Consider the following 23917-nt stretch of genomic DNA (forward strand, 5'->3'; position numbering starts at 1 on the left):
CCTCTTTGTCAGCAGCTCTAATTTATGCTTTTAGGGTTGTTTCAAGGCTTCATGTGCAAACTGCAAAGGCCTCTACATTAAATCTGACAGGAATGAATGATGCCACTTGAACTAAAACAAATGTAGCTCCCCCCTCTAGCTCACAGATGTCTATTTCAGCAAAAACACGCAATGGATTGGAGTGCTTATACCCACCTGTTTACCGTTCCTATTGGTAGGCATAGTACATCAACATTACACAAGTAAAGTAACAGAAGTAACACAATTGACTTAGGGATTGAAGTTGAATGGGCCTCTTCATTATTTCACCTTTTACATACCTTCTATCTATGCCATAAACACTTGGAGCTACACATCTCCACTGTCTGGAGATTTATGTCTGAGACTTAGTCAATTCACTTTGATATTTCTGTAACTGCTATGGGCCAATTTTCAAACACGAGCCAACTATTTCCTCTGAGTCTGTCAGAAACGCAACACATTATTACAACATCTAACCCACTGTGATAGCATAGGCTACTGGATTTATAGTCTTAATGCAAATGACTTCTTCAGAGTTTATTAGAATAACAACCCATAATATTGACATATTATAATGCCTATAGCTTACTGTGGTAACAGTTTACTGTTGTCACGCCCTGGCCTTAGTTATCTTTGTTTTCTTTATTATTTTGGTCAGGTCAGGGTGTGACATGGGGGATTTATGTGTTTTGTCTAGTCTTGGGGTTTTGTATGTTTATGGGGTGTTTTCTAGTCTATGTGTTTGTCTGTCTATGGCTGCCTAGATTGGTTCTCAATTAGAGGCAGCTGTTTATCATTCTCTCTGATTGGGAACCATATTTAGACAGCCATATTCTTTAGGGATTTTGTGGGTTATTGTCTATATGTAAGTTGCCTGTGTCTGCACTTGTTTATTATATAGCTTCACGTTCGTTTGTTGTTTTGCATAGTTTGTTTAAGTGTTCTTCGTTGCGCCTTGGTCCTCCTCTCTTCATCCAAACGACGAACGTGACAACTGTACATATAATACACATGCATTCACACAGGACTATTAATCATACATTCCCATACCAAGAGACAAAGAAGAAACTTTTGTATAAATCTATTAGTATGAAATCTCTTGGGTATTTGAGATTATCAGATTCTTTACTATACTATACCTCCTAATCCCACCACCTAATCTGCCAATCATAATCCCATGTTTTGTATGTTTCCTCTTTCAGATCTGTTGTTTTCTTCCCCTCCATAATACAGTTGTAGGATCTTAATTTAATCACCCTGTTGCAGGGAATTTCCTGCACAGCAGGAAATGCTAACTTGTGGTGTATTCGAGGTTAAAAAATAATTCAAAAGTTTGTCATTTAAAAAATATCCGTCTTGATTGCCCCTAACTAAATATGTATCAACCCCTACAAAAATGTCCATTCATTATAATCCACGCAATAATTCACATTTCCTGTTGCTGCAGGATTTTTTTCCTGCTTTGAGAAACTGGTCAAATTAAGATCCGACACCTGTACAATATAATCATACAATATTTTACTTTCTCGTCGTCACTAGACAGACAGATAGACATATATTTTATTCCTCACAAAGGTCCACTTCCTAAAACAAAACACAAAAATTGTCTAGAAATCTACTATTCGTGTTCCTAATCAAACTCATATTCATATCTATATAGTGTGTTATATATGACTAAATTACCATAACTCATCAAAAGGGCTATTCCTCTGTAACCTGACTTTTGGGACTAGGAATTGCACGGGGGGAATGGGCGGGGACCTGTTTGTGCCTTTGTGTCATCTTTGGTCCCCACTGTGATACGTAATGCAGAAGTATGGCACACGCTGCAGCGTAACGGTATAGGCACACTTAACCGGTATTCCACTGGAATATCTGCTCCTTAACGCAACGACCAACCGATGTCCCTCTCTATCTATCTACTGACTGTTTTTCATTTCTGCAGAAACTTATTTATATCGAGAGTTGTGCAGTTCTCCGTCGGAGAGCGCCGAGGAGAGGTTTTATATGCTTTGGAAGTGGATCTTATTTGCGTATTGTTTCTTTCTTGGTTTCCTATTACAGACCCTGGCGATTGAGGGAGTGAGCGGAGCAGAGAGCGAGTTCCGCTATGTAAACTGACAGCATCATATGTCTTGAATTCCAGATTCTTCGCAAGAAATCTAAAGGAAAAAACGCTAACAAATACAAGTGACATTTGTTGGGATGTGGAATAATTTATAACTAACTGAATCGTCCAAAAACAAAGCCGAGATAACGGAAAGGAAAAGGATACGGAATCTGTCGTCAGTGTACGCGACTGCGGAGAGAACTGGCAGAGAGAGTAGGCCTATTGCATTATTATCATCACAACTGCTGAACAGAGAAGCTTACAGAAGAGAACGAATACTACGGTAAGTTTTTTTGCAATCATTGCAACATTATTCAAATCGCTTGAGCGTTATCCTGTAGGTTGGATACACCGTGAGACTGCCTACGGTTGAATATTTAAAGTAGCCAAATATAAGAGGGAAAAAAATGAGAAAAGCATTTGATCCGTTCGTTGGCTTAGTCAGCAGGGCTCCAACTGTTGCCACAAGCTTTAAAAGTGGGCGACACTGTTTTTACCGGGTTTTAATGTACACTGGACAATATTTTTTTACCTAACGTAATTGTATTCTTGCTGCAACTTTATCTCTACTAGTCCACTGTAAACAGCGCACTGCGGTTGGGAAGCAGTTGGAAGCGAATCAAATGTTTTCTTTTGTTAGCCTACAAAACCACATTTAAATCCTGATTCAGACCATCTTCATTCGATGCTGTTCGAAGCCATCTGGGTAGAGTCTCCTTATTTTCTCGACATACAGGTTCTATGTGTGTGTGCCACGTTTGTAGCGAGTGAAATCGAGTATGTATGCGATCTAAAATCGGGCACAGAGTAGCTTAACTGTTAAAGCCATTCGGATACATTGGATTGCGAAGCAGCCACTGTAATTAGATCAGGTTCGAAAGAAAATCACGCGTCTGATATGCCTACGTTGTTATCACACTATAGATCTTTATTTTACCGTTATTAAACATTATTACAATTATCCAGTTCGCAGTGGCTTAACGCATTAATTCGGCCAGTTTTTTTCTGTTGCTTTCTTTTTAACGGTAATGAAGTAAACGTTAGCTTCAGCTGACTGATTATAGTAATTGGCTAGAGCGTGTGAGCAGATGAACTGCTTTGCTGGGTGACTGACTGACTGGACAACAGGGTTTGCGCACGTTGGATTGTGTGGGGCTGACTTTATTCCTAAGGACTGGTCCACGATCAGTTTTTAAAGTCTCTGTGTGTGTGTGTGTGTATGCGCCACCACCACAACGAATAATAACGCCACGGTGAAATTACAATGCCAATGGTGTCGGTGGTGTGTTGACATTTCCAGGGTGTGTGCCCATGTGTGTGTAGGGATATTTACCACACTTCTCCAGGGCCTGTGTGTGTCCATTTGGCAGGCAGGGGAAATGGCGGTGGAAGCATGCCCACTCAGCGCCCTCCCTCCCCCCAGATGTTAAAGCGTCTATTGAGAGTCCGATTTGGCTCCTGCCGGGTTGATCTCTTCATTGTTGCCACACAATGGGCCCCACATCCTGCTGCCTGCCCCTCCTCCTAGTCCCCAGAATCCCCACTGCTCCTCAGCCCCCTCGCAGGCAGCCTCATGGTTGGCCTATAAAGAGCTTTTAATACTGTGATGCCTGTCGTTCTTTAGGTTAAGTGGCGAAAGATGGATTTGTAACCACTTGGCTCTCTGTATCTCCATTATCCTCTGCTAGCGTGTGTGTGTGTGTGTGTGTGTGTGTGTGTGTGTGTGTGTGTGTGTGTGTGTGTGTGTGTGTGTGTGTGTGTGTGTGTGTGTGTGCGTGTGTGCGTGTGTGCGTGTGTGTGTGTGTGTGTGTGTGTTTGCGTGTGTGTGTGTGTGTGTGTGAAGCTGAAGCTAGCTGTCCTGGGGGCAGTGTGGTGGTTGCATCATGCCTGGGACATGGAGCGCCAACACATGTCCCGTGTCTGGCTGCTACAGTGCATTCAGTCATCCCTGTGCCTCTTGTGAAATGTAAACGCAGCAGATAGTGGAGTGAGTGACCACGCGTGGCAAACAGCCTTCCAAACATGCGAATTACATGGTTACATCAATCTCTTTTCTCTCTGCTGGTGATGCCGTAACGCCTGCATATATATTCACAACTGATTTCAACCTGTTTTGTTCGCAAGCATTAATCTGTTTGAATGCATGCGGTTGACTGCACAGCTCAGTGAGCAACAGTTTGATTTTACCCTTGTGTTGCTGCAGCAATCTGGGGATGAGATTAAAAAAGAGCCCCTCTTTTCACGATTCATTGCTCTCCTTTGGAATTTGGATCCTTCTCCATCTTCAAATGTTAATTCCTCTCCGATCCTTCTCTCTCCCAGCCTCCATTTCTCCTCAATTTGGCCCTGTCTCTCTCCTCCACCCTCCTTTCATCATCTCTCTATCCTCTCACTATTCTCCCACCCTCTCTCTATTCTCCCATCCTCTCTCTATTCTCCCACCCTCTCTCTACTCTCCCACTCTCTCTCTATTCTCCCATCCTCTCTCTATTCTTCCACCCTCTCTCTACTCTCCCACTCTCTCTCTATTCTCCCACCCTCTCTCTATTCTCCCACCCTCTCTCTACTCTCCCACTCTCTCTCTATTCTCCCATCCTCTCTCTATTCTTCCACCCTCTCTCTATTCTCCCATCCTCTCTCTATTCTCCCACCCTCTCTCTATTCTCCCACCCTCTCTCTATTCTCCCATCCTCTCTCTATTCCCCCATCCTCTCTCTATTCTCCCACCCTCTCTCTATTCTCCCATCCTCTCTCTATTCTCCCACCCTCTCTCTATTCTCCCACCCTCTCTCTATTCTCCCACCCTCTCTCTATTCTCCCACCCTCTCTCTATTCTCCCATCCTCTCTCTATTCTCCCACCCTCTCTCTATCCTGGTGTGTAATGAGGGTGATAGTCTTGTATCAGCACTATAGCAGGCCTGTCGGTCGGCAGCAGTGGAGAGTAAAGGAGTGCAGAGTCCATGCCAGTGGCTGGGGCTGTGATGGTGTGATGCAGGCAGGCCAGCTGAGAGGGCTTCGGAACAGGAGCAGATGGGTCATCTGGCTTTGTGTATGTCTGTCTGTCTGTCTTTCTGTCTGTGTGTGTGTGTGTGCGTGTGTGTGTGTGTTAGGCCTGGAGGGAAACGGTGGGGGGTTGGGCTGGGGCTGGACACAGCATGATGTTTAGAGAAGCAGGGTGCAGGGGGGTATAGTGTTTTAAGGGCATCATGGGGAGGGTGAGGGGATCAGGGATAGGGGTGGGGGTAGTTGGGGTTGTTATAGGCCTGTGTTTTGATGGTGCTCCCAAAGCCCTCTGTGTGCTGGAGAGAGGCTGCTGTGTGTGCAGCTGTGGGCCAGAGAGAGAAACACTCATCGACGCAGGACTGTGAAGTGTAGCTGCCTGCGTTCCCTCTGCAGCACACACACACACGAACACACACTGTTACTTTTTAAAACACACCATTCTGTATGCAGTCGAAAACACACACACACACACACCGTTTTGTATTGCTATCCTTGTGGGAACCAAATAATTGATTCCCATCCAAAATCCTATTTTCCCTAACCCTAAATCTAACCCAACCTTAACCTAACCATAACTCTAACCTTAACCCCAAACCTCTAACCCTAACCCTAAAACTAAACCTAACCAAAACTCCTAACCTGAACTTTCCTTGTTTGACTTCTCCTTGTGAGGACTTATGGTACCCACAAGGATGGTTAAACAAACTCACACACACATACGCATCGGAGCGGTCCTGTGAATAGATCACACTGGCCCCGGTTCTGGTTCTACAGTAACATTCTAGCTCGACATAAGATGAGACACTTCAGCCTGTCTTCTGTGTCAAAATCCCCAGAGGACGTGCACTGTAGTTTGAGATGTTGAGCTTCAGAGAAACCTCTCCTTCTCTCTCTGCACGGTTCATAACAAGTCCAGTGTTCCGGACCGAAGCGTTGCGTTATGTATGAGAGAGAGAGCGGAGCTGGAGAGAGCAATGACCTGCTTGTTTTTTACCTGCTGACCAGTATTGACCACTGATCTGCTATTTCACTGTCTTCCCTCAAGGCTCCCATGCTGATTTTCAAAACTCGCTCTGTTGGGGGGGGGGGGGGGGGGGGGGGGGGGTGATGGCATCTACTTGCATATGTTTCTGTCATTTTATGTGTGTGTTGCCTGGCATAATGACATTTGTTCAACGTAGATTCTGTGTTATTCCATCTCATAACAGCTTCTTAGAACAGCCTGAAATGGGGTCATCTTTTTTTTTCTTCCATTTGTCTCATCTCAGCATTTGGTTGTGGGCTCCCCTGAAGCAGGTGGAAGCTGGATTGTATTAGAGACAGTTGGACAGTGATTTCCTTTGTGCCAAAGGCTTGCCAACAAGCTCGGGCTGTATAAGGCCTACGTACTGTATGAGCCCGTCCCAAATGACACCCATCTCCCTATTTAGTGCACTACTTTCTAACCAGGGACCTATGGGCCTTGGTCAAAAAGTAGCGCACTTGTATTAATCGAATAGGGCGCCATTTGGGACGGCGCCCACAACATGTTCTTTACGGAAACGTCGCTCAGAGAGGAGAATGATGTGTGTTAGTTGGTTGGAAGTTGGAGCTCGTGTTGTTTTCGCTCTCCTTGAACAGATGTTTTCAGCAGCCCTCCTCTCTCTACTGTCCATTCTGTTTCCTTAGCACCAATGTCACTGTTATCCTTTGTGCTCTAGTTAATGAGCCAGGGCTGTTTGGGTCCATTGTGTCTGTAGTTGTCTGTTTGGTGTGTATTATGCAGTGTGTGTATTGTGTGTAATAAACATGGTGGTCCATGGGGTAGGAGTGTGTGTATTGTGTGTAGTAGCAGAATGAGAATAAAGCTTTTCCCGGTGTTGCCTAGCCTTCCCTGACTGTCGGCCTGTGGGCACTGCATTGTGTTTACAGACTGTGGTCCATCCATGCAGATGAACAGCAGGAGACGAGCCTATTTCCCCCAGTTGAGCGTTGCAGTTTGTTTTTATTAGGGCCTTCTTTAGGCATTGTTCTGTTCCGATACAGCTCGCCTTCCCGTGTGACTGTGCCACCGAACCGTTAGCGGCAGGAAGTGCCTGGAGCGCAGGCCTGTTATACACACGCACGCACACTAAAACACACACACACACACACACACACACACACACACACACACACACACACACACACACACACACACACACACACACACACACACACACACACACACACACACACACACACACACACACACACACAAACTGTGGCTGGACAAAAATAACAATAAAAAGTAGCCCTGAAGCTGGTATGGAGCAGGAGCTTAGCCAGGAAGGAGTGAGGCTGAGCTGAGTTGATGGCCTTTTTCGACAGGAGAGAGCAGGAGCAGAAGAGGAGGAGGAGGCTGGGCAGAGGCACAGAGCCACGGCTTATCACTGGGTCTCGCCCTTTAGAGACCCAGCCAAGCTCCCGCCAAACCCCAGCTGAGCACAGCCCCCGTGGTTGGACTGAGACAGCTTTTCTCCCAGGGTGTGGTGAGTTGGCGAGTGGGGTTAGCCTGGCCTAGCGCCTCCTGTTGGCAGCTCAATGCCAGTCCAGTCCAATGTCAATGCCTCCTTTCCCAGCTGCGTAAACTGCAGACAGAGCCAGAGCTAGGTCCAATAATGGGGCTGTTGTTAGGGGTGTTGGGGCGGCTTGTGGCTGTGGCGAGGGGGCCCCACAGGGGTGTGGTGTGTGCATGTGAGGGGTGTCTGTGTTTCCCCCCTTGTCCTCCCAGCCTGCAGTAGTCAGACCTCTGACCCTGAGCTTGCTGCACTTTGCAGACCCCCTGCTGATCTCTTCCAGCCCGCTGCACCCTATCTGACTCACTGAGATGGAGGGAGGGAGGGGCGAAGGTGGTGAAATATAGAAAAAGGAAAGAGAGAGATATGGTGAGAAGGAGGGAAAGCAAGAGAGAGAGGATGAGAAGTACGGAGGGGGAAGATGGACTCAGAGACCCCGAAGTGGGTGAAGCGAGGAGAGGGTGACACAGACCTGGAGAAGAGAGGAGAGGGTGACCCAGACCTGGAGAAGAGAGGAGAGGGTGACACAGACCTGGAGAAGAGAGGAGAGGGTGACCCAGACCTGGAGAAGAGAGGAGAGGGTGACACAGACCTAGAGAGGAGAGGGTGAGATAAGGCTGGACCAGCAGTCAACAATTATACCATAAATCTCAGACCTAGCTCTCTCCTTCTGCTTTCCTCTCTTGTTTCTCTCTCTCTCCCACAATCCCCTAGCTGTGTGCCCTGTGTATTTGTAATAGATGGTCTCCACGTGCTGCTTTCTTTTTCTCTCCCTCTCTCTTCCCCCCCTCACCTCTCTCTTCCCCCCTCTCTCCCTCACCTCTCTCTTCCCCCCTCTCTCCCTCACCTCTCTCTTCCCCCCGCCACTCCCCCCTCCCCTCTCTCCCTCACCTCTCTCTCTAACACACTGACTCGTGGCATATGGAACAGTTTATCAAGGAGCTGATTTTTTTCGCCTATTAAGCAACGTTTATTTTTTTTCGGGAGAGAAAGGCAAACTATGTTTTAATCTGATATTTAACCAGCGTTGAGCCCAGCCCCATAGTGGCAGGAGACATAGCCCAGTGGTAGCTGGGAGGAGCTAGTTCTTTATGTGCATGCCCTCTCCTGCTAAGCTCTTAAACTCGCTGCTTCTACGCATCAAAAAATCGATAAAGCGTCTCTTTAAAAGCGGCCTGAGAAATAATGGAATGAGACGCGCTGGAGAGAGGCAGAGATGCAGATGGATACCTCCAGTCGGTTACCTTTCAACCTCTGTTTTACTACCGCTTTTTATCTTTCCCTCTCTCCTCCTCCGCCTCTCCTCCTTCCTCCTCTACCGCTCCTCCTTCCTTCTCTACTTCTCCCTCTGCAACGGCAGCCTTCCTCCTCTTCACGAGAAGAGGAGGTGTAGCAGGGATCGGACCAACACGCAGCGTAGCCAGTGCTCAACATGTTTAATAGACGAAACCGTGAACACTTACAAAAATACAAAATAACAAACGTGGCAAAACGAAACAGTCCTGTCTGGTGCAGAGAAACACAAAGACAGGAAACAACCACCCACAAATCCCAACACAAAACAGGCTACCTTAGTATGGTTCCTAATCAGAGACAATGACAAACACCTGCCTCTGATTGAGAACCACATCAGGCCAATTGACCATCCCCACATAGAAACACAAAACACAGAATGCCCACCCAGCTCACGTCCTGACCAACACTAAAACAAGGAGAACACACAAGAACTATGGTCAGAACGTGACAGTACCCCCCCCCCCCCCCCCAAGGTGCGGACTCCGACCGCACAACCTAAACCTATAGGCGAGGGTCTGGGTGGGCATCTCTCCGAGGTGGCGGCTCTGGTGCTGGACGAGGACCCCACTTCACCATTGTCTTTGTCCACCTCCCTAGCGTCCTTTGAGTGGCAACCCTCGCCGCCGACCTTGGCCTAGGAACCCTAACAACGGGCCCCACTAGATCGAGGAAACTCCTCCGGACTGAGGGACAGCTCCGGACCGGGAGGCAGCTCATGACTGAGGGGTAGCTCATGACAGAGAGGTAGCTTATGACAGAGAGGTAGCTCAGGACAGAGGGGCAGCTCCGGACTGAATGGCAGCTCCGGACTGAATGGCAGCTCCGGACTGAATGGCAGCTCTGGACTGAATGGCAGCTCTGGACTGGAGGGCAGCTCATGACTGGAGGGCAGCTCATGACTGGAGGGCAGCTTATGACTGGAGGGCAGCTCATGACTGGAGGGCAGCTCATGACTGGCGGGCAGCTCATGACTGGAAGGCAGCTCATGACTGGAGGGCAGCTCATGACTGGAGGGCAGCTCATGACTGGAGGGCAGCTCATGACTGGCGGGCAGCTCACGACTGGCGGGCGGCTCTGGCGGCTCCTGACTGGCGGGCGGCTCCTGACTGGCGGACGGCTCTGGCGGCTCCTGACTGACGGACGGCTCTAGTGGCTCAGGACAGACGGGCGGCTCAGATGGCGCTGGACAGACGGGCGGCTCAGATGGCGCTGGGCAGACGGACAGCTCAGATGGCGCTGGGCAGACGGACAGCTCAGATGGTGCTGGGCAGACGGACAGCTCAGATGGCGCTGGGCAGACAGGCAGCTCAGATGGCGCTGGGCAGACGGGCAGACAGGCAGCTCAGATGGCGCTGGGCAGACGGGCAGCTCAGGCGGGACTCTGACCTGCTGAGGCGCACAGTAGGCCTGGTGCGTGGTGCCGGAACTGGTGGTACCGGACTGTAGCCACGCATCTCAAGGCTAGTGCGGGGAGAAACAACAGTGCGTACAGGGCTCTGGATACGCACAGTAGGCCTGGTGTGTGGTGCCGGAACTGGTGGTACCGGGCTGGGAACAGGGCGTACTGGACTCTGGAGACGCACAGGAAGCCTGGTGCATGGTGTTGGCACTGGTGGTACTGGGCTGGTCCGAGGAGGTGGCACCGGATAGACCGGACCGTGAAGGCGTACTGGAGCTCTTGAGCACCGAGCCTGCCCAACCTTACCTGCTTGAATGCTCCCAGTAGCCAGGCCAGTGCGGGGAGGTGGAATAACCCGCACTGGGCTGTGCTGGTGAACCGGGGACACCATGCGTAAGGCTGGTGCCATGTACACCGGCCCGAGGAGACGCACTGGAGACCAGATGCGTTGAGCTGGCTTCATGGCACCTGGCTCGATGCCCACTCTAGCCCGGCCGATACGTGGAGCTGGGATGTACCGCACCGGGCTATACACACGTACAGGAGACACCGTGCGCTCTTCCGCATAACACGGTGTCTGCCCGTACTCTCGCTCTCCACGGTAAGCACAGGGAGTTGGCGCATGTTTTCTACCTGACTTCGCCACACTACCCTTTATCCCCCCCCCAATACATTTTTGGGGTTTCTTCTCAGGCTTCCTACCGCGCCGTCGTGCTAACCTCATTCGCCGGTATCCCTCCTCGCATTGCTCCATCGAATCCCAGGCGGCCTCCGGCACTCTCCCTGGGTCAACCGACCACCTGTCTATTTCCTCCCAAGTGGTATAACTCAGATCCTGCTCACGCTGCCGAGCTAGCTCCTCAAAACGCCGCCTCTCCACTTACTATGGCCAGAACGTGACACCCTCTCTATTTCCTCCTTTCCCTCTCCCTCCCTCCTCGTCTTTCCCCCTCCTTCCCTCCCTCTGTCTCTCTCTGGCTGATAAGGGAGCCAACCTGTAAAGTAAATTAATTCCATTTTTTCCCCTCTTAAAATGCACAGTGTTCCGGCCTCCCCTGTGCTGAGGCCTATCGACTGATGTACCGTGAATTGTGTGCCAGGATTAAATTCCTTAAATTTGTCTTTCGCTCCCTGTGGGAGAGGGACACCTTTTTAAATAAATGTTGCAGTGTGTGTGTGTGGCAATTGCCCACACAGCGGGGCACCACGGGTGCGGCCTGTGTGTGAGAGATGCTGTGCAGACGGGGCTGGTTGACTGCAGCTCCTTCCAGGTTTAACACAACTATTGTATGACAAACAAAGTAGCAAGTCTTCAGGCAGAGAGAGAGAGCTGCGTACAGCCATGCCGTATGACCGCGCCGTATGACTGCGCCGTATGACCGCGCCGTATGACCGCGCCGTATGACCGCGCCGTATGACCCTGCCGTATGACCGCGCCGTATGACCGCGCCGTATGACCGCGCCGTATGACCGCGCCGTATGACCGCGCCGTATGACCGCGCCGTATGACCGCGCCGTATGACCCTGCCGTATAACCCTGCCGTATGACCGCGCCGTATGACCATGCCGTATGACCCTGCCGTATGACCGCGCCGTATGACCGCGCCGTATGACCGCGCCGTATGACCGCGCCGTATGACCGCGCCGTATGACCGCGCCGTATGACCGCGCCGTATGACCCTGCCGTATAACCGCGCCGTATGACCGCGCCGTATGACCGCGCCGTATGACCCTGCCGTATGACCGCGCCGTATGACCCTGCCGTATGACCGTGCCGTATGACCGCGCCGTATGACCGTGCCGTATGACCCTGCCGTATGACCATGCCGTATGACCCTGCCGTATGACCGCGCCGTATGACCGCGCCGTATGACCGCGCCGTATGACCGCGCCGTATGACCCTGCCGTATGACCGCGCCGTATGACCGCGCCGTATGACCCTGCCGTATGACCGCGCCGTATGACCGCGCCGTATGACCCCGCCGTATGACCCTGCCGTATGACCGCGCCGTATGACCCTGCCGTATGACCGCGCCGTATGACCATACCGTATGACCGCGCCGTATGACCCCGCCGTATGACCCCGCCGTATGACCACGCCGTATGACCCTGCCGTATGACCGCGCCGTATGACCATGCCGTATGACCCTGCCGTATGACCGCGCCGTATGATCGCGCCGTATGACCGCGCCGTATGACCGCGCCGTATGACCCTTCCGTATGACCGCGCCGTATGACCATGCCGTATGACCGCGCCGTATGACCCTGCCGTATGACCGCGCCGTATGACCGCGCCGTATGACCCTGCCGTATGACCGCGCCGTATGACCGCGCCGTATGACCCCGCCGTATGACCCTGCCGTATGACCACGCCGTATGACCCTGCCGTATGACCGCGCCGTATGACCGCGCCGTATGACCGCGCCGTATGACCGCGCCGTATGACCGTGCCACACATAGTGTCTGTTGCCCATCACTCTCTGGCTTGGTGCTCCGTCAGCTGATGGGGAACCGCTGCATGCGTCAGAAACCAGTCCGCTCCTATGGTGCTGCGTACTGAGCGTGTGACTCTCTGTGGTTCATCTACGTTGAGATTTCTTTGTGTGTATGTGACACGCGGGAGCAACCAATGTCTTAGACCATCAGACCAAGAGGAAATTCCCTTTTGGGCTGTGGGCAGACACCGATTTGGAAGTTCGCAGGCGTGGCTACCTCACCACGTGACCATGCCCGACTCATGTCCGCTACGTGTGTGTGCGCGTGCCTGCATGTGTGTGTGTGGTGCGTATCGTGACTGCAGCGGGGAGTCCACAGTGCCTTACTAACAGGTTTATGAGTCTATGTCTGTGTGCTTTTTTCAGGAGGCGAATTAAGATGCAGAGTCACTGACTGACTGAGTCATGGCGACAGCAGCAGGGCGGGAGGGTGCTGACCGACTGTACACTCACACACCCCTATCTATCTAACTCTCTTTACATCGTCGCCTTCGCTAATGCGCTCGCCTTCTCTAATTCTTTCTCCCTAATTCTCTATTTTTCTCTCTCCTACCTCGCTCTCTGTGAGTCGCGTACACACACACACATATCCACACACACACACACACAGACACACACACACGCTTACACCACATTTGCATGCTGTCCTCTAGGTCACCTGACCCATGCACAGTGAGACCATGATCAGAGGAGAGGGTTTGTGGTGATGGTGAGATTCAGTGTATTGGTCCAGCCCAGCAGCTGTATATAGTAGCAGCAGTAACAGCAGCAGTAACAGCAGCAGTAGCAGATGCAGTAATTGGAAGTGGTCTATTGATTTATTGGCAAGCAGGAGAATGTGGCGTTAGGGCTCTCTCTCATCGCTCATTCAATCAATGGACCGCACAGGTGGACAGCACTTAGCCTCCTACAGGACGCTGGCTCTAAAGTCTCTCTCAATCTCCCCCCTCTCTCTCTCTCTCTCTCTCTCCTTCCATCTACCTCTTCATCTCTGTCACTATCTCATTCTCCCCACCATGGCCACTACAGGTACATTACTAGTACCTATGGGTTTTGTGTCTGAACTCCTGGCGCTGCCTATAACTGACTGCAGGCCGGATTAGGACTTTTTTTTCCTCCATTGTCTGTCTGTTTATTCGATTTCTTTATATCGCTGTCTGTTTCATTTCCCCCCTGTTTGCCTCTAGTAAGCCACCCTACAGTTTTTGTTTTTCCGTTGCGGCAATAACAAAATGTCCTCCGTTTTTTTTTTTTCACTTAAAGGGCCAGCCAATGTTTTCTTTCTTCTCGTTTGATCCATGCCACAAAGTCCTCCTCCTCCTGTCTCCAATATCCTAGGCTGCAGACTTTTGAAAGAGGAGATCATTGTCATACCATTATTGAGGGTATTACATGGCATCTTTCGATCTCTTCGCAACTTAAACACCATTTAATAGCTGCCGTTATACCTTAACATAATGTCATAATGGTGCATTATCAGAGAGAGAGAGAGAGAGAGAGAGAGAGGGAGAGAGAGAGGGAGAGAGAGAGAGAGAGAGAGAGAGAGAGAGAGAGAGAGAGAGAGAGGGGGGGGGAGAGGGAGAGAGAGAGAGAGAGGGAGAGGGAGAGAGAGAGAGAGAGGGAGAGGGAGAGGGAGAGAGAGAGGGAGAGGGAGAGGGAGAGATCCATTTTCAGAGATGTTGATGCATTTACTTTAATTAAAAACACATTGTATCCAAAAGGTGAAAGTGCATACAATTTATTTTCGGTCATTTAAGCAACTTTTGGAATAATTGTATTATTATTTTTAAAAAATTGTTAGGATAAATCAAGGGAATCTTTTTTGTTTGTTTGATTATATAAACTTTAGGGAAGGATTTAAGTAATAATAAGGACACTGTCGCAATTAATTTGCCGGTCAAGGATGGATTGATTCTTATTGTGGAAGTGCTGTTTTCAGCCTCATTATTTTTGCAGCTAGTAGTTTATTATCGTTCCCTGTCGCTGGATCTTGGCTCTCTACTTTTCATGAGCTTGTTCAGAAAGTTTCCTCTTTTGGCCAACAGGAACAGATATCACAGGCTTCAAACAGTCAAAGGGATCCATAACCAAAAGCTCCATAACACTCAAAAGCTCAAATCGTAACGCTAGTTAGCCAGCGTGTGAACAGCTGAGGGAGACAGATGCCTATCGCTGTATCTGCCTGAGCCAGGGGGTAGCCTAAACTAATACGATAAGGTTCTGATTACGTTCCTAAGTGTGGAGAAAAAATATTTAGAAAAATCGAACTTACGACTGAAGAGACAAATATAATGGAAATGATTCCCTAAATGACTCCCTTTTGGGCCAGCTGCAAAAACCTTCTGGAACGTTCCAGCCACCTGGACTACGCATAATAGCGCATCTTGGAGAACAACAAGTGTGTTGGATATCTCGTTTAAAAAATGTTTTCAAGCACGCCTAAAGTAAATGTTTCAAAGGGGAATAACAGTCACATTGAAAGAAACCCATGAGCATTCATTTCAGACGAAAAATTGCAAATGTGAAAAATTGGAAATGAACTCTTGAGAATAGTGGTGCCATTTGGGACGCGGCTATTGAGAGAGTTTGTGAGAGCCGCTTACGATGTAGGTGCACTTGGGCTGGAAGGCGTAGGTTCCACAGGTGTAGAGGTGGGTGTGGTTGTAGCTCTGCAGGAAGCGGATGTAGTTGAAGCACTCCTTCCAGGGGAGAAGAGGAGAATGAAGCCAGCCCGAAGACAAGGGAATAGGGTGCCATTCAGTACACGACCCTGGACTAAGAGGTTTGATCCGTGATATAAATCAAGGCCTCAAAGTGCACAGTGTTACTGATTTTTCTCCTTCCCCTGATTAATGAATTAATTTAATGACTCTAATTGAATTGATTGATTCGTTTCATTGATTGGCCAGAGAACCCGCTCTGTTGCCCCAGGTCTGAATCAATCCCTGATTAGAGGGGCATGGATGAAAAACATCATCGCTGCCGACCTCTAGGCCCTTATTGTAAATTGCACCAGACAGTTTTGAGGCCCCTGTTTAGATGGACGTTTATCCCAAATGGCACCCTATAAAGGGAATGTGGTGCCATATGGACGTGTTAGATGGTGGCTGCCTGTTTCCATTGACTGGGGGCCCATAAGAGAGAGAGTGAGACAGAGAGCGCCAGAGGCCTGGTTGTTAGGCTTTAACATGCTGTGTTCTAGGCTGTTTGTCAGACTCTTAACTGTTCATCATCAGGCAGGAGATGTGACCTAGACGTGCATGGAGGAGAACAACACACACACTATACACACACACACACACACACACACACACACACACACACACACACACACACACACACACACACACACACACACACACACACACACACACACACACACACACACACACACACACACACACACACCACTACCTGTTCGCCTCCTCCCTGCAGCGAGGCTAGAAGGGAACCATCCTTCTACTCTCCTGTCAGAAGGAACAAATCTGTCCGTGTGTCTGCAGCCCCCGCCTTGTCTGTCCTCATGCGCTACCACCATACCCCCCACCGCTCCGCACCGTTACCCTCTGACAGATCACCTCCACACAGCTCCCGGCTGGGCTGGCTGCTCGCTCTGCAGCACTCTCTGCCTGTGTTTGTGTGTGTGTGTGTGTGTGTGTGTGTGTGTGTGTGTGTGTGTGTGTGTGTGTGTGTGTGTGTGTGTGTGTGTGTGTGTGTGTGTGTGTGTGTGTGTGTGTGTGTGTGTGTGTGTGTGTGTGTGTGTGTGTGTTTGTGTGTGTTTGTTTGTGTGTGTGTGTGTTTGCCCGCAGCCCTGTACTCAACCAGGCCTCCCATTGGGTCAGAGAAGGCCTCGCCATCTCTCAAGGAGCTCAAGGAGCAGCCGGAGAGGGGAGGAGGAGGGAGGGAGGGAGAGAGAGATAGGGATGGATGGAGAGTTGGGATGTTTGTTGTTATTGGGGATATTAATAAAGATGACCTCATCCAGGGCCCTTTGAGTGTGTGCAGCCCTGCCTCTCCATCTCCCGTCCCTTCTCCTCTCCTCCGTTCTCTCGCTCCTTTCATTTCCCTGTGTGCCTTTCTCCTTTGTTCCCCTCTTGCTTTTTTTCTCAAGTGTGCCCTCCTCTCAACCTCTCCCTGCCTGGCAAACTCTCTCAGCTTCTGTCATATTCTATCCCCTTTTTAGTCATATGTGTACTCGAGGAGGTGTGAGATCGTGTGTGCGTGCATACGTGCATACACGCGTGCGCAGCAATGCCTAGATGATGGCTCTGTGTGTGTTGTCATCCCCTCACTACTTCCCCCATCAATGCGATAAAGTGATAGTACAGCTGAGGAGAGCCGAGACCGAGACATAGGTGAGACTGGCCCTGTAGCCGTGTGAGCAGTATTCAGTCATTAGCAAGCTGTGCTGCTGCAGGCTGTTATCCCCAACTCTCTATAGTATTCTCTGTCACTTTACCAGCTGTCCAGGGGGACGCACTGGGAGGCAGAAAACACATGACATCAACACAACACCCTGCCCTGCCCCGGAATCCCCCCTGCTGAGGTGTGCATACACACACAAGCACACACACACAAAATATGCCTGTTTGTTAGATCCAATGTCTCACAAAACAATTCAAGTCTATGTGCAGTGTGCGCTAGAGCTGACTGTAGTCTTTGTCTCCTCTGTATTTGGTCATTTTGGACTCACGCAGGAGAGAGGAGAGAGGGGAGAGGAGAGAGGGGAGAGGAGAGAGGAGAGAGGGACTCAAAGGAAACAGGATCTCCCTGTATCTCTGTCTCTCTGTGTGAGGCAGGAAGGAACACGAGCTATCGCTGACCTTCGAGGAGTCCTGATTACTGCGCCCTAGACACAGCAGCACGGCTGTGTCCCTGGTCAAAAGTAGTGCGCTATTAAGGAACACGGTGCCTTTTGGACCGCGGGTATCTTCTCCAGTACAAAACCTCTACTCAGACACCTGTTTACTATGGATAAAGTCTGGAGGGAGACGTGTTGTGTTTCTCATTCATTGTTCATAGCCTTGTAGCGTGTACCATTCACCATTATAAACCTCCATCATCTGTATTTCACTGTTCTCTCCCTTATTATTTAGTCATAGATCCTTTTTGTTGTTGTTGATCTCAGCAGGTTATTCCTCTAAATATAAAAGGGTGAGGAGAGGGGCTGCGGAGCGAGATGGAGAGCGAGATGGAGCGCGAGAGCAATAGAAAGCCAGGGACATAGAAATGGAGAGGGAAAAGGAGGGCTTAGAGGTAGTGAGAGGGAGGCAGAACGACGGAGCGAGAGATGGGGGAATGGGGGGGGGGGGAATAGGGACGGAGAAAGTCATAAAGAGATGCAATGGAGGGACTGATAGACGGAGAGTGAGAGAGAAAGGCAGAGGGATGGAGAGAGTGTATGATCCGAGTTGACTGGGTCCAGTGTAGTGTTCAGTAACTAAACCAGGAGAAAGGAGCTGTTTATCAGTGGGCGTCTCTCCACCAGGGATTTGTTAAGCTCAACTTTTTTTTTTAATGCGGGAAATATTCAGATAAATCTCCCACAGCCTTGGGCTTGTTGTGAATAGACTAGCTCCCAAGCCAAGGCATTAGCATGAGATCCTCCCACTTATGTCAACATTCTCTCTCACACACACATGTCTCTGATACACACACACACACACACACTCACGCACACTTGAGTGCATATACTTAGAAACATAGATATCGCATATGCACCGATTAACCCATTCACACATAGGCACTGCCCCAGATGTGCACGAGGTATGGTTTACTTACATACACATTGATTCTCTCTTTCTCGTTCTCAAATCCATCACACACACACACACCCCCACCCACACACATACACACACACACACACACACTCTCAGACCTGCTCAGTGCCGAGTGTGTGTGTGCGTGCGTTGATGTGTGTGTGTGTGTCTGTCCTAGACTGGCCCATTTGCTACTTGCTGAGCCCGTGCCAACACTGACACCAGGTGCTGGTTATTTCATGCCTATGTCTTCTGAGCACGTTGGCATAGTTAGAGAAGTAATGAGCGGCGCCGCTAGCGAGCCGCGTCACCCCGCGCATCTCGCTTCACTAGCCAAGCTAATATCAATTCATGAAACGCTGTCGCTAACTAGGACGCCAGTGCAGCCGACTTCCCAAATGAATGGATGCTAGTTGCAATGAAAGGAGCCACTTGTACGCAAACTGCACATTCATAGAAGAAGCCGTGTAATCACTAAGGCTCTTTCCCCTTCATCTTTTATCTGAGCCAGAGCAGCCAGAGGGTCAGCGGTGGTCATTTCTGGGGCAGAGGGGCAGCGGCTGCGTCGCAAATGGCACCCTATTCCCCGAGGGCCCTGGTTAAAAGTAGTGCACTAGATAGGGAATAGGGTGCCATTTGAGACGCAGTCCCCCGAGTGCTAATCTTAGCGCATAAATCACGACCCTGTGAATAATTGAGGCACTCAGAGAGGTGAGAGGTCAGAGCTGAAGGATACTTTAGTACAAAGGAGGTACACATCGTTGTCTTCCGGGCTCGTTTAACAGCTCCATCCCTCCTTTTCTGGGCCCATTTATAGTCTAGGGGTTTTGACCTTGTCCAGATGGGCCCAGTTCGGCACCCTTCGGTTGTCACTGACCCTTTTAGGAGGAGATGAGGAGAACGCTGAACGACTAGCTGGAAGACATCTTGGATGGTTTATTGCCACATGTCGCTTTCAATACAGGCCCTCACACTCACAACCACAGCACTGATTACAGCTCTCATTACTGTTACATTACACCCACACATATTGAGACAGGCACACACACACACGCATACATACACACACTCACACACACACACGTCCATAGTGCTTGCATCTGATTTGCATCTGATTTCTTCATACTCCGGACTCTTTCGCCAGTGATAAAAGAAACACAGCCGTTCTGCATTATACGCTTGTCTACGTTCATTTGGGGATGTGACGGATGTCATTATTTCACTATTCACCCAGCCTGTCTGTATGGCCTCGGCAGGTGAGGGAGGGTGTCAAATTGGTGCAAATTGATTCGCGGCCCGGTCCCTCACATTGGGCTTGATAGAAAAATTCTTTATCACAGTTCCATAGGCAATTTCCTATAAAACTACAGGCTTAAACAGCATTGTGTGTGTGTGTGTGTGTGTGTGTGTGTGTGTGTGTGTGTGTGTGTGTGTGTGTGTGTGTGTGTGTGTGTGTGTGTGTGTGTGTGTGTGTGTGTGTGTGTGTGTGTGTGTGTGTGTGTGTGTGTGTGTGTGTGCTACACAAAGCTAATTCTTGCGAGTCTGGCTCAGTTTCATGTTGCTGCTCAGTCAGCCTGTCATAATAAGCAGGGCAACAGCTGGAGGCAGAGAGAGTAGGGTTTTGTATGCAGGTGTTTTATAAATTCTCCTCTTAAACTACCCCCTCCCTCACTTTCTCCTACTTAATCCTCCTGAAACCCCTCTCTCGCTCTCGCCTACTTAAATCGAAAGAGGTGTGTGTGTGTGTGTGTGTGTGTGTGCGTGCGTGCGTGCGTGCGTGCGTGCGTGCGTGTGTTCCTGTGTGTGGACGTGTTTTGGTCTTCTGGTCCCCACAAGAATAGTAAACAAACAAACATTTGACCAACTGGGGATATTTTGTTGGTCCCCACAATGTCAAATGCTATTTCTCGAGGGTTTAGGTTTAAGGTTAGAATTAGTGTTAGGTTTAGAATTAGGTTAAGGGTTAGGAGCTAGGGTTAGGGTTAACTGTACAAGGTTAGCTGTACAAGGTTGGTCCTCACAAGTATAGTAAGACATAGCTGTGTGTGTGTGTGTGTGTGTGTGTGTGTGTGTGTGTGTGTGTGTGTGTGTGTGTGTGTGTGTGTGTGTGTGTGTGTGTGTGTGTGTGTGTGTGTGTGTGTGTGTGTGTGTGTGTGTGTGTGTGTGTGTGTTTTAGTGTGTGTGTGTGTGTGTGTGTGTGTGTGTGTGTGTGTGTGTGTGTGTAATTATGCAGTGTGCAGTGCAGCATAGTTGGAGTTGGCTCTCCTTACTGCTAAACAGAGAGGTAATGGAATGGTTTGGATGACCTGCTTATTTAGGAAAATCCACTAGCTTTAGCCAATGCACTGTGTGTGTGTGTGTGTGTGTGTGTGCGTGCGTGCGTGCGTGCCTCCCCCTATCTGGGTTTTGTAAATGCTCCAGTAGGTAGGACAGTCAGTAGCACCACACCTTCCCACCGTGAGAAAACGTCTATTTGTTCACGTACGCAGCAGAGATTCTGGAAGCAGATCGTAAAGCCATTGCACTGGTTTGAGTTAGCAGCAGCGCCCCAGGCTCGAAAGGGTTAAGCGCTTTAGCAGAAACACCATGCGTAAGGTTCCCAGAAGGAGAACAGCACAGATTCAGTCATTGGGTTGAGTTTACAGGTCATTTGATTAAAGTAACTCGATCAGCAACGGCCTACTTTTCCCATAATGTCTATTCGTGGGTGTATTTTTCGTGCGTTTGCCTGTTTTTGTGATGTAGAATCGAGATTGATATTTTTTCCAGTGGCTCCCTGGGCTCCCATTAGCCCTTGTTCTGCAGTTATTGAGGATTGCCGTGTCAAGGGTTTAGTACTCTTTTTGTGGCACACTTCACTGTAATTGCAGACGGACTGTGCAATATTGAACCGTCACCCAGCCGTATAGAGTTCTCAATATGATTATGAAGCCATTGATGTTGACATGTGAATCCTGCCTGTAGCACTAGGCTCAGCGGCGGTTGGGAGCGACATGACATGCGGTGTGAGTCTGAGCTAAGCTCTTGAAGCCGGAGCCATGAGAGAGCATCTCAAATGAATTCGGACCTAGCAGCTCTCTGCTTTCATCCGGAATCCCTTTGTGTGTGTGTGTGGTGTCTACGGGGGGTAGAAAGGTTGGTGAGCGTGTCTGTACGCCTACGTGTGAGCGATTCTTACCATGTGGAAATGTGTGCGCTTCGAGTGTGTTTGGTGCGTGTGTGTGTGCCTATGCATATGTGCCTGTGTATGTGTGTGTGCACGCGTGAGTGTGTTTGTGTCTGCTGCTCTCTGCTCTGGCTCCTCTGAGAGGGACATTAACCTGATTGAAAGCAGAAACCCCCCCACCCACCCACCCCACCCCTCTGCCAGCCCAAAGTGACCTTCAGTGAGCAGGGCTGGTTCTAACTGACACTCCCACAGGAAGTCTTAAAGCACAGAGAAGAAGAAAAATACTGAGCCTGCGTCTTTTACAGCCATGGCCACTGCTGGTCTGCTGCCTTCTCTACAGAAACGGACCTTTACAGACACACGTCCGAGATGGAGAATCAGATGGAGAGGGAGAATCAGATGGAGAGGGAGAATCAGATGGAGAGGGAGAATCAGATGGAGAAGGAGAATCCGATGGAGAGGGAGAATCCGATGGAGAGGGAGAATCAGATGGAGAGGGAGAATCAGATGGAGATGGAGAATCCGAAATGGAGAGGGAGAATGAAAGGAGGAGAACAGAATGGTGAGCAGACATAAAGAGAGAAACAGAGAGGCAGACAAAAAAAAGGAAAACATAGATGGAAGCAGACAGAGAGGGAGAATCGGAGAGGAAGATTCAGAGAGGAAGATTGGAGAGGGAGAATCAGAGAGGAAGATTCAGAGACAGAGACGGAGAATCAGAGCGGGAGATTCAGAGAGGGAGAATCAGAGAGGAAGATTCAGAGAGGAAGATTCAGAGAGGAAGAATCAGAGAGGGCGATTCAGAGAGGGAGATTCAGAGAGGGAGATTCAGAGAGGGAGATTCAGAGAGGGAGAATCAGAGAGGGAGAATCAGAGAGGGCGATTCAGAGAGGGAGAATCAGAGAGGGAGAATCAGAGAGGAAGATTCAGAGAGGAAGGGGGGGAATCAGAGAGGGAGAATCAGAGAGGAAGAGGGAGAATCAGAGAGGGAGTATCAGAGGAAGAGGGAGAATCAGAGAGGGAGAATCCGAGAGGAAGATTCAGAGAGGGAGAGGGAGAATCAGAGAGGGAGAATCAGAGAGGAAGAGGGAGAATGAAAGGAGGAGAACAGAATGGTGAGCAGACAGAAAGAGAGAAACAGAGAGGCAGACAAAAAAGAGGAAAACAGAGATGGAAGCAGACAGAGAGGGAGAATCGGAGAGGAAGATTCAGAGAGGAAGATTAGAGAGGGAGAATCAGAGAGGAAGATTCAGAGAGGGAGAGGGAGAATCAGAGAGGGAGAATCAGAGAGGAAGATTCAGAGCGGGAGAATCAGAGAGGGAGATTCAGAGCGGGAGAATCAGAGAGGGAGATTCAGAGAGGAATAGGGAGAATCAGAGAGGGAGAATCAGAGCGGGAGAATCAGAAAGGGAGATTCAGATAGGAAGAATCAGAGAGGAAGATTCAGAGAGGGAGAATCAGAGAGGGCGATTCAGAGAGGGAGAATCAGAGAGGAAGATTCAGAGAGGAAGATTCAGAGAGGGAGAATCAGAGAGGGCGATTCAGAGGGAGAATCAGAGAGGAAGATTCAGAGAGGAAGAGGGAGAATCAGAGAGGAAGAGGGAGAATCAGAGAGGAAGATTCAGAGAGGGAGTATCAGAGAGGAAGAGGGAGAATCCGAGAGGAAGAGGGAGAATCAGAGAGGGAGAATGAAAGGAGGAGAACAGAATGGTGAGCAGACAGAAAGAGAGAAACAGAGAGGCAGACAAAGAAGAGGAAAACAGAGATGGAAGCAGACAGAGAGGGAGAATCGGAGAGGGAGAATCGGAGAGGAAGATTCAGAGAGGAAGATTAGAGAGGGAGAATCAGAGAGGAAGATTCAGAGAGGAAGATTAGAGAGGAAGATTAGAGAGGAAGATTCAGAGAAGAAGATTAGAGAGGAAGATTAGAGAGGGAGATTAGAGAGGAAGATTAGAGAGGGAGAATCAGAGAGGAAGATTCGGAGAGGGAGAGGGAGAATCAGAGAGGGAGAATCAGAGAGGGAGAATCAGAGAGGAAGATTCAGAGGGGAAGATTAGAGAGGGAGATTAGAGAGGGAGAATCAGAGAGGAAGATTCGGAGAGGGAGAATCAGAGAGGGAGAATCAGA

The 23917-nt window shown here is 49.5% G+C and overlaps 1 protein-coding gene across 1 annotated transcript in view; it reads left to right on the forward strand.

The window, feature by feature from the left end:
* The first annotated feature begins 1815 nt into the window (after positions 1-1815).
* Positions 1816-23917, forward strand: part of LOC129853473 (semaphorin-4C-like) — a 51979-nt gene continuing 29877 nt past the window's right edge. Inside the window, exon 1 of the mRNA XM_055919561.1 lies at positions 1816-2414. The gene's annotated coding sequence lies outside the window, so the exon portion shown is untranslated. The remainder of the gene's footprint in view (positions 2415-23917) is intronic.

The sequence above is a fragment of the Salvelinus fontinalis genome, chromosome 4 (genome assembly GCF_029448725.1).
Source record: "Salvelinus fontinalis isolate EN_2023a chromosome 4, ASM2944872v1, whole genome shotgun sequence".
NCBI lineage: Eukaryota > Metazoa > Chordata > Actinopteri > Salmoniformes > Salmonidae > Salvelinus > Salvelinus fontinalis.